The sequence below is a fragment of the Oryx dammah genome, unplaced genomic scaffold, assembly GCF_014754425.2.
Source record: "Oryx dammah isolate SB20612 unplaced genomic scaffold, SCBI_Odam_1.1 HiC_scaffold_17, whole genome shotgun sequence".
Taxonomy (NCBI): domain Eukaryota; kingdom Metazoa; phylum Chordata; class Mammalia; order Artiodactyla; family Bovidae; genus Oryx; species Oryx dammah.
This window is the reverse complement of record NW_024070201.1, coordinates 63,745,478-63,759,987: the sequence shown is the minus strand read 5'-3', so window position 1 is coordinate 63,759,987 and position 14,510 is coordinate 63,745,478. Positions and strand designations below refer to the sequence as shown.

Here is a 14,510-nt window from a genome sequence, read left to right as displayed (position 1 = left end):
CCCTTTACTCTATAGAGAAATCTATTTCTTTTATACCATTTAATGAGTTATAGCTCCCTAAACTTGCACCATAATAATTCATGCTTTCAAACTGGTATTGGAGAAGACTCTTGAAAGTCCCTTGGGCTGCAAGGAGATCAAACCACTGAATCCTAAAGGAAATAAACCCTGAATATTCATTGGCAGGACCGATGCTGAAGCTGAAGCTCCAATACTTTGGCCACCTGATGCGAAGAGCTGGCTCATCAGAAAGACCCTGATGCTGGGAAAGATTGAAAGCAGGAGGAGAAGGGGACGACAGAGGACGAGATGATCGGATGGCATCACTGACTCGATGGACATGAGTTTGAGCAAGCTCCAGGAGATGGTGAAGGAGAGGGAAGCCTGGCATGCTGCAGAGCATGGGGTTCCAAAGAGTCAGACATGGCTGAACGACCAACAACGAAAACTTGTGCCTTACCTTGTGTGCCTTCCTTCTCCAGTCATTATGAAAGTATATTTGTCCAGGTAGGATGATAGAACATGTTTTCTTTCTTTTTATTTAGCTTGATTCATGCTTTAAAAATATTTAGACGTAGGATATGTGGGCCTCCCTTTGTACTCTTGGTCTGGGACCTGGAAATATTAGGGGTGGTCATGGTTCAGCCCATAGGAAACTCATGCCTCCATGACGTGCTCAACCTTGGGAGTTCAGATGGGTTCTGCTGACGCTTTCCCTCCTCTCTCCAGCCTCACGGCGAGCCTCAGCCAGCCTCCCATCTCTCTGCCTCTTCAGGCTAGTGTCTCTCTCCCTGTCCATACCCCCAAACTCTGAGCGCTGCCTTTCAGATTCTTCCAGAACCCTTTCACCCTCTCTTTTAGGTAGCAATACCTAGTGGTGAGTGTCTGTACCTAGTGTACAGACAATGTACATTAGGCTGAAGGATGAGAGGTAGCTGCTTCTCCTGGCAGACGGACGCACCTAGACTCCATGAGTGGTTCTCCCGGGAAGCATCTCCCTCAGTCTGAAGGGGAAAGGAGGGAAAACACGACTTTGCTCTCTACTCCCATGGATTCCCTTCTGAAGATATTCTCTACTGAATCTCAGCCTTTTCCTGTATGACCTGGAGGTGGATGAACAGGATGCATAGGGAAGGGCACCTCCTGGATGCCCTGTGCGGATGTGTCTAGAACTTCTCTTAGAACGTGTGTGTCTTCATCACTAAGCCTAAACCTTGGACTTCAGCGGAATACAGAGACAGTGGGAAAAGCCCTACCGGGTAATCTTTTACATACGCACATCTACTCATTTGTTAATTATTTACTGAGCCCTAAACTTGCCTTTTTCATTTGGATGGCCATTTATACGTTCTTTTAACAGCTACATAAGATTTCATGTGGTACATGTGTCTGTACCATAATTTATTTAACCATTCTCATATTGACAGTTATTTAGGCAGGTTTTTATATATAGCAAGAAAAACTGCAGTGAATAATCCTTTAATGTATATCCTGTGCCCTTTTCTAAATATTCTTAGAAGTGTGATTGCTAATCTACAGGGTCCACGGATTTTACATTTGGTAGGAAGCACATTTTGTTTAATTGGTGGAGTCAAATTATCCTTCAAAAAGCTTCAGCAATTTACACTCTTACTAAAGTATCTTTCCCTAAACCCTTGCCTACACTGAACAGTGTCACTCTAATCTAATCAGTGACAAATTCTATCTCTTTGCTATTTTAATTTGGTTTTCCCAAATCACTAATGAAGGTGAATACCTTGTATATACTTACTAGCCATTTGTAATTCTGTGAATTATGTTTGTATCTTTTGATTACTTTAAAAAATAATTTTGTAAAAGTCTTTATTGAACTTGTTACGATATTGCTTCTGCTTTATATTTTTGGTTTTTCCGTCCTGAGGCATGTGGCATCTTAGCTCCCTTAATAAGGATTGAACCCACACCCCTTGCACTGGAAGGCAAAGTCTTAACCACTGGACCACCGGGAAAGTCCCTAGATGACTTTTTTAATGTTTAGAATTCTCTGTTTCAGTCATAACTGCTTGACCTTAACACATGTTGCAAATATTTTTTTCTCTGTTATTCTCAAGATGCTTTAATCGTAAATAGACAGATTCTTGAGGCCAAAGGATTCTTTTTGTTGACTTGAGTTAGTACCTCCAAAAAAACAGAGTAATAAATTATATATTAGTCAACAAATTTACTATAACAAATTATCCCCAAATTTCTGTAGCTTCATTCAATGAAAGTTTATTTTTCAGATTTGCAACACCCCAGCATGGGTATTCCGGATCAGCTCTTTTCCAAGTGACTCATGGATCCAGGATCCTTCTACTTTGGGCTCTGCTCTAAATTCTTGAAGTCTTCTCCATTTCAGCTGGCAGATGGAGAAGGAAAGAGCAGAGAATTTCACGGGATGTTTTATAGGCCAGGCCTAGAAGTGCCTGGCCTATGCATCACTTCCTCCCTTATTCCTTTGGCCAGGGCATAATCATATTATGAAGAAGACTAGAAATGAGGTCTAGGTCTGAGCCTGCAGAAGCCTCTGCTGCAGTAAATGGAGCAGACCGACATCTCAGCAAATACACTTCTTCACAACTCATTGTGTTACTAAAGGAAGTCTAGTGACTCTTGAAAGGAGAGCATAGGGTGATCCTTACCAAACAGTTTTCAACACACAGAGTGCTGTCTGAATGTCAAGCATCATGAGTCCAATGACATCTTACCTCTCTTCCTTATGAAACACAATTTGAAGTCTTCTTCAAAGGGGATATGGAGTCTTCTGAATTCTTTTATAAGAGGAAAAAGAATTCTCTCTCTCTCAATCCTAAAACATTTCTGGAGATTTCCTTGCCCTTCTCAGACTCAGAGGCTTTGAGCTGGGGGATTGGTGCAAGGGCTGGGAACAGGCATCTCCAGTGGGGGAAGGGGGCAGTTGGCTGAGAGCTCACAAGGCAAGCTAGAGCTGGGGTGGAATTGAAATAAATAAGTTTCCGGGTTGGGGAAATCATTGTGAGGGTTGCTGAGTGGTGAGCTTTGGGAATGTAACTTTTGTAAGGGGTGACCTTAATGACAGATTAGGGCAGGGGGAGGAGAAGGCAAGAACAGTCTGGAGCATGGATTTCTGATCCAGGTTTAAAATGGCAAGGAGAGGGGCAAATGCTAAGACTGGTGATGGAAGCAGCATTCAGAATTGTTCCCCAACAGTGACAGCAGGAATTCCAGACAAAACATTTTATCATCTTCAGTAGCCTTGACCGAGACAGCCCTTGCACACCTTGGCCGTTGTGATATTCTCTAAACCCAAGCCTTTATGTCATTAGGAAGCAGTGCTTCACCACCTGGACCACCTTCAGGGCTTATCCTGGGGTGCTGTTTGGTGCTCTGGCTCTGAAGATACTTGGCTAGTTGGAGAAGTGCTATGTGGACATTCAGCACCAGAATGAGAATGAATGCCCTCTGGCCTCATGACCAGTGATGCCATTCCATTAGATGTGCTGTTGAGGCCAGCAAGAGTCACAGCCTGTTTTTTTTAAAAATAAGGGGTAATTAATTCCAGGACCAATCAAAAGAAGACAGCAACTTCTCCCCAAACTCCTCAGGTTCCAGTAATGTTCCTGACCTTGGGCAAGTTGCATTCTCTCCCTGGGACTGTTTCACCATCTGAAAAAAATGGGGTAGAGTCTGTGGGGATGATTTCTCTTCCAGCTCTGACTTTCTTAGAAGCTAAATACAAGAAGTAAATACCAGAGTTTTCAGGAAAAGAGGGGTTCTGTCCCAAAGTGATCAGCGTGGTCTTCCCATTGGTGAGTTCACATATAACCCAGTAGTCTTTTTGATGCCCTAGACTGCTCAAGGACTTTAAAGTCTTCCTCATCACTCACACTGGAAGACAAAGCTGTCCCAGGGGGATGCTTTGTGCTCTGTTCAAGAGGCCTCACTGCCTGGTACCCCTCCACCTCCCAATCCTAGCACATCACTGATTTCTTTCTTGTGGCCTCTCCCTGTTTGAGTCATCCTTTTGAATAAACGCATGTTGATGGTGCCTTGCCTTTAAATTTTGGCTTCTTATCATGGGGTCTCCCATTCTCTCTGAAACAATACACTGAGGTCATGGATAAGTCCTCACTAGTCTTGCAAAGACTTGGAATCCCAGGTGTCCCCATGAAGAAAGAAATTGGACAGTTGTTGTGTATCAACACTGTGTTGTGTATCAGTACTGTGTTGTGTATCACAGCACTTGTCCTGATTTTTCTGTTTGACCAAACTTCATAGGGTGGCAGATGACAGTCAAATAAAGTTTAGCTCTGAGAGGCCAAGAATCAGCTCTGTGAGAAGATGATGTGAGTTAATGACCTTTCCATTGGGTAGGGATTTAGTAGAAGTAGAACATGTACATTGTAGGTCCTGAGGCTAACTTGGAGAATTCATTTACCATATATTTTGCTAAGATGAGAGGAGCTTGACAATCAGATATACATGGGTAGCAGCCAACAAGATCTTGGAACCAGACAGGAAGAGATCTTAGCTGATGTTCTGGTCCAGTCTTGATCTACTGTTCTTTGAAGTTGGTTTTTAAATTTACTTATTTATTATTTTTTGGCTGTGCTGTGCACAGCATGTGGAATCTTAGTTCCTTGACCAGGGATTGAACCCATGCTCCCTGCAGTGGAAGTGTGGTATCTTAACCACAGGACCACAGGGAAGTCTTAAAAATAATCAGTATTTTCAAGTCTAGGATATTCCTATCATTACCAAAAAAAAAAAAAAAACACACAAAAAACAAAATGCACTATTTGGGGCCTTATATGGGGCTGGGAGTAATCATGATGACTGACAGAACACTGAGCCTATTTTTCCTTATGCCACCCAGCCCCTTTTATGTCAACAACCAGGAAAGGACACTTCTGTGGAGGGAAGTGTGGTATTGGCTAACTAACTTCTGTAGCATGGCTGGCATATGCTGATACCACTCTCTGCTCTGACCAGACCTTAATTTCCTCCACTTTGTAGGGGCACATCTGGAAAAGAAAAATGAATCTACCAACCCAGAGAGACAACTGTGGGAGAGAAGCTCCCATGTGGCTAGAGAGAATTTTCTAGAAGAACTTTCTTATCTAGGAAACCTATCCTGGGCTCTGGCTGGATGAAGCACAAGCTGGAATCAAGATTGCCAGGAGAAATATAATAACTGCAGATATGCAGATGGGCTCCAAAATCACTGCAGATGGTGACTGCAGCCATGAAATTAAAAGACGCTTACTCTTTGGAAGAAAAGTTATGATCAACCTAGACAGCATATTAAAAGGCAGAGACATTACTTTGCCCACAAATGTCCATCTAGTCAAGTCTATGGTTTTTCCAGTGGTCATGTATGGATGTGAGAGTTGAACTATAAAGAAAGCTGAGTGCTGAATGCTTTTGAAGCATCAATTGGAGAAGACTCTTGAGAGTCCCTTGGACTGCAAGGAGATCCAACCAGTCCATCCTAGAGGAAATCAGTCCTGAATATTCATTGGAAGGACTGATGTTGATGCTGAAACTCCAATACTTTGGCCACCTTGTGTGAAGAGCTGACTCACTTGAAAAGACCCTGATGCTGGGAAAGATTGAGGGCAGGAGGAGAAAGGAACGACAGAGAATGAGATGGTTGGATGGCATCACCAACTCAATGGACATGAGTTTGAGTAAGCTCCAGGAGTTGGTGACAGACAGGGAAGCCTGGCAGTGCTGCAGTCCATGGGGTTGCAAAGAGTCAGACACGATTGAGCCACTGAACTGAACTGATCTGAACCCTGGGCTATGGCCTTGATGAGAGCAGGGTCCATGTCTTAGCGTCATTTCTGGTGCACCCTGGGTGGCAACATAGGGAATGAACAGGTGAGTCCAGGGCTGCCTCCCCAGTGTCCATGATGAATGCTCCTGGGGCTGAGATGCTCTCTTTGTAAGAAAAGCCCTACAGTGCTTGCCCCACAATTCAGCACATACTGTCCTATTCTGTTGTTTTCTAACTCTTACCCCATTCCTTACTATTTGCATTGAACATGGTGTTTGAAATCTAGCCTGATTCCTAGATGTAGATTATGGTTTCTGACTGCTGTGTAATATTTCATTACATATTTATACCAAACTCTCTAGAGATGGATATCTAGGTTGCCTCCGGCGACTAATCAACTCCCAGCCACCCCCAGGCTCACAGTATGTCTTCGTACTCGTCTTCTTCCAGAACGCCATCTGACTTTAGTTGTTAAGTGTTTACTTGAATGGTTTCAATCACAGAGTCACTGCTCTCTTAACTAGTGTGTAAATTCCTTTCAAGCAGATAATCACAATCTCTACCTGTTAGGTGCTTTTGGGTATAGAGGAAATTATGTGTTATGAAGTGCTTAGCACATTATCTGGCAAGCAGAAAATTCTCAGGAGATGGTATAAGCCCTCCAGAGCCTAGAACACATTAGGACTTTAATAAATACCAATTACAATAATGAATGTTTAATCACCTCTGGTGATCTGGGGTCTCCTTCTTCATAAAGCTTGGTCCCAGAACACTTAAAACATGAGGTGTTCAGCAGGCAATAATTATGAGAGTCACCATTAATCCTCCCAAATTATTCCCCTTTTACAGATGATAAAACTGAGACTCAGAGAGGTTTTGCATCTTGCTTATGATCATTCAGCATCTTTCATGGCAGAACTGGGGCTGAAACCCTGGTCTAACTCCAAAGTTTTTACTTTTAACCACTCTGCTATATCACCACCCCTGGGCAAGCATGCTTAGATTATTACTATTTCAGCAACCGTAGCTTTTATTTTCTCTGTGTGTGGATAACAAAGAATTTAAAATTCAGTTAATGCTTACTGAGACCTCACATGTGCCAGGCCCTGCCAGGACCATGTTTAAAGAACATTTGTTTAAATTACTGAAAGATGCTCCCTGGGTGGATACAGCAGTGGGCGCATGGCTTGGTGAGTAGAAGCCAGGCTGGATTCTGCCCTCTGCTTGTTCCCTACCCTGGCGCCTGTGTACAGTACACAAACTGCTCAAGTGTGTGTCGTACCCCTGGGAATATGGCATGTATTTCCTCAAAGCCATGTCATTAAATCTTCTTCTCCACAACAGTCCTATGGGGCAAACACATTTCCGCTGGACAGTTGAAGAGACCAAGGTTCAGAGTTGCAACATTTCAAGGCGACATGATCTTAAGGTATACAGATCCGGGGTTCAAATGGGAGTCCTTTGCCATCAGATCCCCAGACTGGCAAGCATAAAGCAGTGTGATGGAGTCCCTTCCATGTAGGGAAGCAAAAGAGACTCAGGAATCAGTGGGGCAGAATCTGCCAAGTTTGACAACTACTGCTGAGCCGATCCTCATGCTTTGATGTAGCTGCCTCCCCAGTGAGTGATGGATGGGGTCCCCCATCGGAACTCCAGAGGAGACGAAGTTCCAGACAGGCTGAAACCGTCTGGGGAGAGATCACCAGTGAGCATAGCACTGCGGAATGTGAATGCTTGAAGGCTGTAATGAGCTCCTGGAATAGGCTTCAGGTTTCAGGGCCCATACGGCTTCCACTGCACAAGGGATTAGGAAATATATTTACCTGTAGGTACAGAGTAACACATGCTCAACCGAGGACCAAGAGATCTCGCCAGTGGCTCAGCGGAGAGGGAGAGGCTTCTGGGTAGTGAGGTTATGATGAGGACCCCAGAGAAAGTCACACTGGGCTTGCCCTCTGGCACTTATGAGCCAACCTCTCAGAGCCTTGGTGTTCTCTTCTCCTCCCTTATTCTTCTGTGATTTTTTCTAGTCCTTTGGAGACTGAGTTTATGATCTCCCTGAAGATACACCTATCTCCCAAGGTCAAATCAGGACCTCTGATTTTTGAATGTTTTATGAAATTATTATCTCAGAATGAAGTCTACCCTCCCATGTTCATGATAGCATTATTCACGATAGCCAGGATATGGAAGCAACTTCAGGACCTGTTGACTGCTGAATGGAAAAAGAGAGTGTAAGATATATAAAAATAAGTAAGTAAAAGGTATAAAAAGTGAAGTGAAAGTGAAAGTCGCTCAGTCGTGTCTGACTCTTTGTGACCCCATAGACTATTCAGTGCATGGAATTCTCCAGGCCAGAATACTGGAATGGGTGGCTGTTCACTTCTCCAGGGGATCTTCTGAATCAAGGGATCAAACCCAGGTCTCCCACATTGCAGGCGGATTTTTTCTTACCAGCTGAACCACCAGGGAAGCCCAAGAATGCTGGAGTGGATAGCCTATACCTTCTCCAGGGGATCTTCCCAAACCCAGGAACTGAAGCAGGGTCTCCTGCATTGCAGGCAGATTCTTCACCAGCTGAGCTACCAGAAAAGCCAAATAAAGCGTATATAAATATGATATTCGTCTATATGTTTTGTTCAGTTTAGTTCAGTCACTCAGTCGTGTCCGACTCTCTGTGACCCCATGAATCGCAGCATGCCAGGCCTCCCTGTCCATCACCAACTCCCAGAGTCCACCCAAACCCATGTCCATTGAGTCAGTGATGCCATCCAACCATCTCATCCTCTGTTGTCCCCTTCTCCTCCTGCCCTCAATCTTTCCCACCATCAGAGTCTTTTCAAATGAGTCAGCTGTTCACATCAAGTGGCCAAAACTTCAACATCAGTCCTTCCAATGAATATATATATAACATATATATCTGAATGTTTACTATTCAGCCCTTAGAAGAAGAGGAAATTTTGTCATTTGAAACAGCATAAATGAATCTGAAGGGCATTAAGCTAAGTGAAGTAAATCAGACAAGGAAAGACAAATAACTCACAGTATCACCGATATGCGGAATCTTTAAAAAAAAAATTGCCAAACTTTAGAGTAGAGAGGGGCTGGGGTGGGAGAAATAGGGAGGGATTGGTTAAAGGGTACAACTTTCAGCTATAGGATGAATAAGGTCTGAGGATGTAATTATAAGACAGTGACTAGAGGTGATAACACCACTGCATGATTGAAATGTGCTTAGATATTCTCTCTCTCACTCACAAATGATAAATATGTGAGGTGCTGGGTGTACTGATGAACTCTAGGGTAGGAATCCTTTGACAGTGTATGTGTATATCAAAGTATCAGGTGGCACACTTTAAATATCTTCCAATTTTGTCCGTTACATGGGCTTCCCTGGAGGCTCAGTGGTAAAGACTCTACCTGCTAATACTGGAGACCAGGATTTGATCCTTGGGTCGGGAAGATCCCCTGGAGAAGGAAATGGCAATCCACTCCTGTATTCTTGCCTGGGAAATCCCGTGGACAGAGGAGCCTGGTGGGCTATAGTCCACGGGGTCACAAAGAGTCAGACACGACTGAGCAGCTGAGCACACGTGCTCATCTAGGTAAAGCTGCGGGGAGCTGGGTGGTGGGCCGGGGGAGAATGTTGCTCTAAAGCATCCAGCATTTTTCTGCCAATGAAGGAGACATGAGTTTGGAAGGGCTGTTCTCAAGATACTCGGCAGGTATTCCTTCCCTCTGAAACTGAGAACTCCCCCATCTCTCTCTCTCTCTCTCACACACACACACACACTGTTCGGGGTGCTAGAAATGTCATAATAATTCCTACTTCAAGGGAATTTATTTACATTTAAAGGGAGACAGACTAACAAGTTTTTATAATCCTAATAAGAGCTAAAATAGGCACGAGAACACTGGAGGAATCAGAGAAGACTTCCTGGAGGAAGTTAATATCTAAGCTGAGTCCCAAAGGATGAGTAAAAGGTTGAATGGGAAGCAAGTTCCAGGTGCACGGCACAGTCTGTGCAAAGATCCAGAGCAAAACCAGCAAAGCCAGGTGGTTTGAGGAACAGAAAGATTGGGAAACAAAAGACCCCACAGGGTTGGCTTGTCTGTTTTGCTACATTCACGCTTTTGGCCTTTACTGTGGGGCACCAGGAAGGCAGGAAGGAATCTGAACAAGGATTAACGGGCTCTGAAGTTGAGAAAGATTGCTTTGGCCTGGTGCAGAAGGCAGGGAGGGTGGGACAGAGACTGCATGAGGGGAGATTTGTTAAAAGGCTATTCAGATGTGGGATTATTTAAGGAAACCTAAAAGCCCAAGTCTAACTGTGCCCATTAGAAGAAAAGCCTTTCTCCTTCTACCCCAGAGGAGCTACCTTTGGAACCTTTGGAATCTCTAGGATCTTGGAGGCCAGTGAGAGCCTCAGACCTCCAGGCTCCCCTGTATAGCGGGAGTGCTCCAAAGTACCCCCATTCCTTCCCCTTCCATGAATTTTTCCTCCCAGCATTCCTGCAGCCTCCAGACTGATCACGTGTATTTCTTCCTATGCCCTTCAGTTTCACCTCTGACTCTCCTCTGATCTTCTCTTGACCTCCCTGGGGCAGACACAGAGATAAATGTTGGATTCTTGGCGGGAGAGTTCAGTCTCTTTCCCAGCTCTGGCCTGACACATTCCCTAGCTCAGCGGGGCAGAAGCAGCCCCTTCACTCTGGTCTGGGACCAGGCAGAGGGGCAGGGAAGGAGCTCATATTGTCAGAAGTTCTTTCTGTGATTCCAAGACAGAAAGAGGAACAGATTCTGGTCCCTTCCATCAGTAGCGTGGTGGTTTTTTTTGCTGATAGCCTCTTTGAGACTCATCTATTCCCTCCTCTGTACAGGGGGGTTAATAGTACCTACCTCTTAAGAGAGCTGTGAACCTGCCAAGTCAATCATTTGCATTGCCTGTAACATAGTGCCTGGCTGTAGCACTGATGGGTTATTTCTCTTTTTACGATGTCTTCAAGTTAGGTGCTGCCCTGTCCTTTTTCATTTTTTGTGCCCAGGGATGTTAGTGTGAGTTGGATGACCAGATTTCTAACATTCAACTGTGAGAGCAGATGTACTAAATGAAGGAGAAAGGTATAGGGTTAACATTTTTGCCAAATGATTGCATAAAATAAGTTTGTCTCCAGGGTGCCCACCCCCAGTTCCTCTCCCTGGTCCCTAAGGCTTTTTGGACAGGATTTGAGGCCCCTGGAGGCCTCAGTCCCAAGCACCATCCCCAAAGAGGATGGAGAGAGGATTGTTCTGTAAAATTTTCCTTTCATAAGTGGTTTCACCGCCATTACAAAGTAAGACTTTCCATAGCTTTCCTGCCAAAGTCTGTTCTGTTGGTCTCTAGATGTAGCCTGTGTGGTCTTTTCCTATGGGTAGACTCTCAGAGACACCACGCATTCTATCTTCCTTTTGCTGTGATGAAGGGGGGTAATGCTACATAGCGTGGCTGGGTCAAGAGTGAGTCCTCCCAGGCACAGTTCAGCAAAGAACCCTGTCGCCTTGCTGCCATCGTCACAGCTGTGCTTTGCTGAGCACAGCAGAAATGTCAGTGGAAGAGAGAAGGTTCAGTCCAAACGCATCACCGCTCCAGGAAAAATCGTTCACAACAGGTTCTTCATAATAAGAAGAGACATGTCTCTCCCAAAAGATTTGAGACTCAGAGATTGGCAGTGGTGCTCTGGAACAGCTGAAACTGGGTTCCAAAAAGATGCTCAGAGATCTAAGTGACAGCTGATGGGAGGAGCCCATGCCTTCCCAGTGGCTGTAATAGAATTGTAACTCAAAGGGTGTTGCCTTGCCTTTCCAGAGAGACTGGCTCTCCATTAAGATGGAAAACAAACAGTGCTTTCAAATCTGAGCTCTAAATGGATTAATCTAAAAAGTCTAACAGCAGTTCAGTTTCTGAAAGTCAAGCTATTTTAAGAAGCAGTATATTATCCCAAAGAATTTTTCAATGCAATGACAGCACCTGGATGTCCTAGACACTGACTTCATAATTCAATAAGAATTTGCTGTCCCAGTGAGCATCTGTTTCTTCTGCTTTACCACAAATACTTCATAGGGGCAGATCTGAATTGCAGACACTGACTGGTGATGAAACTACTTCTCACACAGGCACCTCTGCATAGCGTGATCCAGGGTGAGTAGCTGCACAGATTTAATTATGTGTCCTGTAAACTGAATGAACAATTCACTCTACACAGAAGCTTTATTGCAAAATTAAAAACTGGATTAATACCAAGCTATTAATTCCCATAGCTTGGTATCAATTAATGGTATTTCCTGTGGTCATGTATGGATGTGAGAGTTGGACTGTGAAGAAGGCTGAGCGCCGAAGAATTGATGCTTTTGAACTGTGGTGTTGGAGAAGACTCTTGAGAGTCCCTTGGACTGCAAGGAGATCCAACCAGTCCATTCTGAAGGACATCAACCCTGGGATTTCTTTGGAAGGAATGATGCTAAAGCTGAAACTCCAGTATTTTGGCCACCTCATGCGAAGAGTTGACTTATTAGAAAAGACTCTGATGCTGGGAGGGATCGGGGGCAGGAGGAGAAGGGGACGACCGAGGATGAGATGGCTGGATGGCATCACGGACTCGATAGACTTGAGTCTGAGTGAACTCCGGGAGTTAGTGATGGACAGGCAGGCCTGGCGTGCTGCGATTCATGGGGTCGCAAAGAGTCGGACACGACTGAGCGACTGAACTGAACTGAACTGATAGAAAATTAATGTTGATTCAATAATATTTATTTATATACACATGTTATGACATCACCATTAATTTTTATTGTTTTCATAAAACTTATTTTAACAATGCTTAATCACTTCTGCTGAGTCAACCTCGCAGTACAACTAATGAGGTAAAATATATCAAGTGCTTAGCTATGCCTGACATTAAAATAAGCTGTCAAGAAATGATGGTTCTCATTTCATCAAGGGAAGATTTCAATTTTTTCAAAAGATAAAGACATTTTGGAAATGACTGGGCTTATTATTTAGAAATCGCAGTATCCATGAAGTTCAGGTCTGGATATTCACTGACACTGTCATTTTGATTGGTTTGCCCTTTCTCGAATGACTAATAGTATTAACAGCAGCTACTGCAGGGATTGGCTTCCCAAGCGGCACTAGTAGTCAAGAATCGGCCTGTCAATGCCGGAGATGAGATGCAGTTTTGATCCCTGGTTCAGGAATATTTCCTCGAGTAGGAAGTGGCAACCTGCTCCAGTATTCTTGCCTGGAGAATCACATGGACAGAGGAGCCTGGCAGGTTCCAGTCCATGGAGCCACAAAGAGTCAGACACGACTGAGTGACTGAGCACATCGACAACAACTGCAACTATCATTATTCTAAATAATAGATGGAAAGTAGTCGTGGTGGTCATAATTGTAGTTGGCATCATTTATTTCTGCTTCCTCAGTGTCCTAGCCCCCTGATATTGGAAATATCTAGATTATCCTCTGGATAAATATCCCTCCCAATTGGCTTTGGTCTTGGTTCAGATGTCAAATTGTACACCCTCTTTTGGAAGGTGACCCAAAGATGGTGGGACTGATTCATCCTTACAGCAACACCTTGAAGATACCATGCAATGATACCTGTGACTTAACTGGAGACTCTCCTATCTCCTGCTTCCATCTAAAGCTTGGCCATTCAGCCTTATCCTTTGATTTTTGTCAACTGTCTATCTCAGAGCTACTCAATATATTTTCTTTTTTCATAAGTTAGCAAAGTGATTTGCTTTGCTTGGTAATCAAAAATCCCTAAATAATAAGAATTTTCTGGGCAAGAGTACTTGTGGATTGCCACAAGTGGGTTGCCATTTTGTTCTCCAGGGGAACTTCCTGACCCGGGGATCGAATCCAGGTCTCCCACATTGCAGGCAGACGCTTTACCCTCTGAGCCACCAGGGAAGCCCTGATAATAAGATAATACTAGTAATAGAAGCTCTGATTGTCATCATTATCTTTTTCAAAGTCATAGTAGTAATAGCTACTGTTTACCTGCTATGCATTATGTTCTGGGCACTATTTAAAGAATTGTCTTACTACACCCTCATCAATTCTGTGAGGGAGTGAATATACACTGTTCTCATCCCCATTTACAGATGAGAAAACTATAGGTCAGAAAGATCAGGTAATTTGCCCTTAACCAACAAGCCTATAGCCAAAGCAGCATCTCCAACCATGGTGCTGACAACCTCAACCACTATGCTCCTTTTCTATTACATGACTCGGACGGGATGTGTCTGGCAATGTGCTAATCACTTTGTATCAATTAACTCTTAGTTTTCACAATCCTGTCTCAGTATGGGTTCTGCTTGCAGCTGTACAAATGAAGAAACAGGGGCTCAGATGAGTTCAATGCTTCGTTCAAGGTCACTCAGCTACTAATATTCCAGGGCAAAACCATCCAGCAAGGAAGGTCCGAGCCTGTTGGCAGAGGGATGAGGAGAAGAAAGCAGAAGGTCTGTCCAGACTTAACCTCACTCACTGTTAACAGAACAAAAGAACCTTTAAAAAATGTCGAGAACCAGGCTGCATTTGGAGGATTCCCAGGAGGCTTCAGCAAAAAGGGAAAACTTCCTTATACTTAGATAACTTTGAAATTCTCATTTCTAGACCAGTTGGTTTTTTTTTTTTTTTTTTCCTTCTTTGAAATTCCAGGCCTGATTAGGTCATGCTCTGGACTT

At 43.9% G+C, this 14,510-nt stretch overlaps 1 protein-coding gene across 1 annotated transcript in view; it reads left to right on the top strand.

Annotated features, from left to right (window-relative positions):
* Positions 1–408: 408 nt before the first annotated feature.
* Positions 409–14,510, top strand: part of PAMR1 (peptidase domain containing associated with muscle regeneration 1) — a 118,657-nt gene continuing 104,555 nt past the window's right edge. Inside the window, exon 1 of the mRNA XM_040259017.1 lies at positions 409–507. The gene's annotated coding sequence lies outside the window, so the exon portion shown is untranslated. The remainder of the gene's footprint in view (positions 508–14,510) is intronic.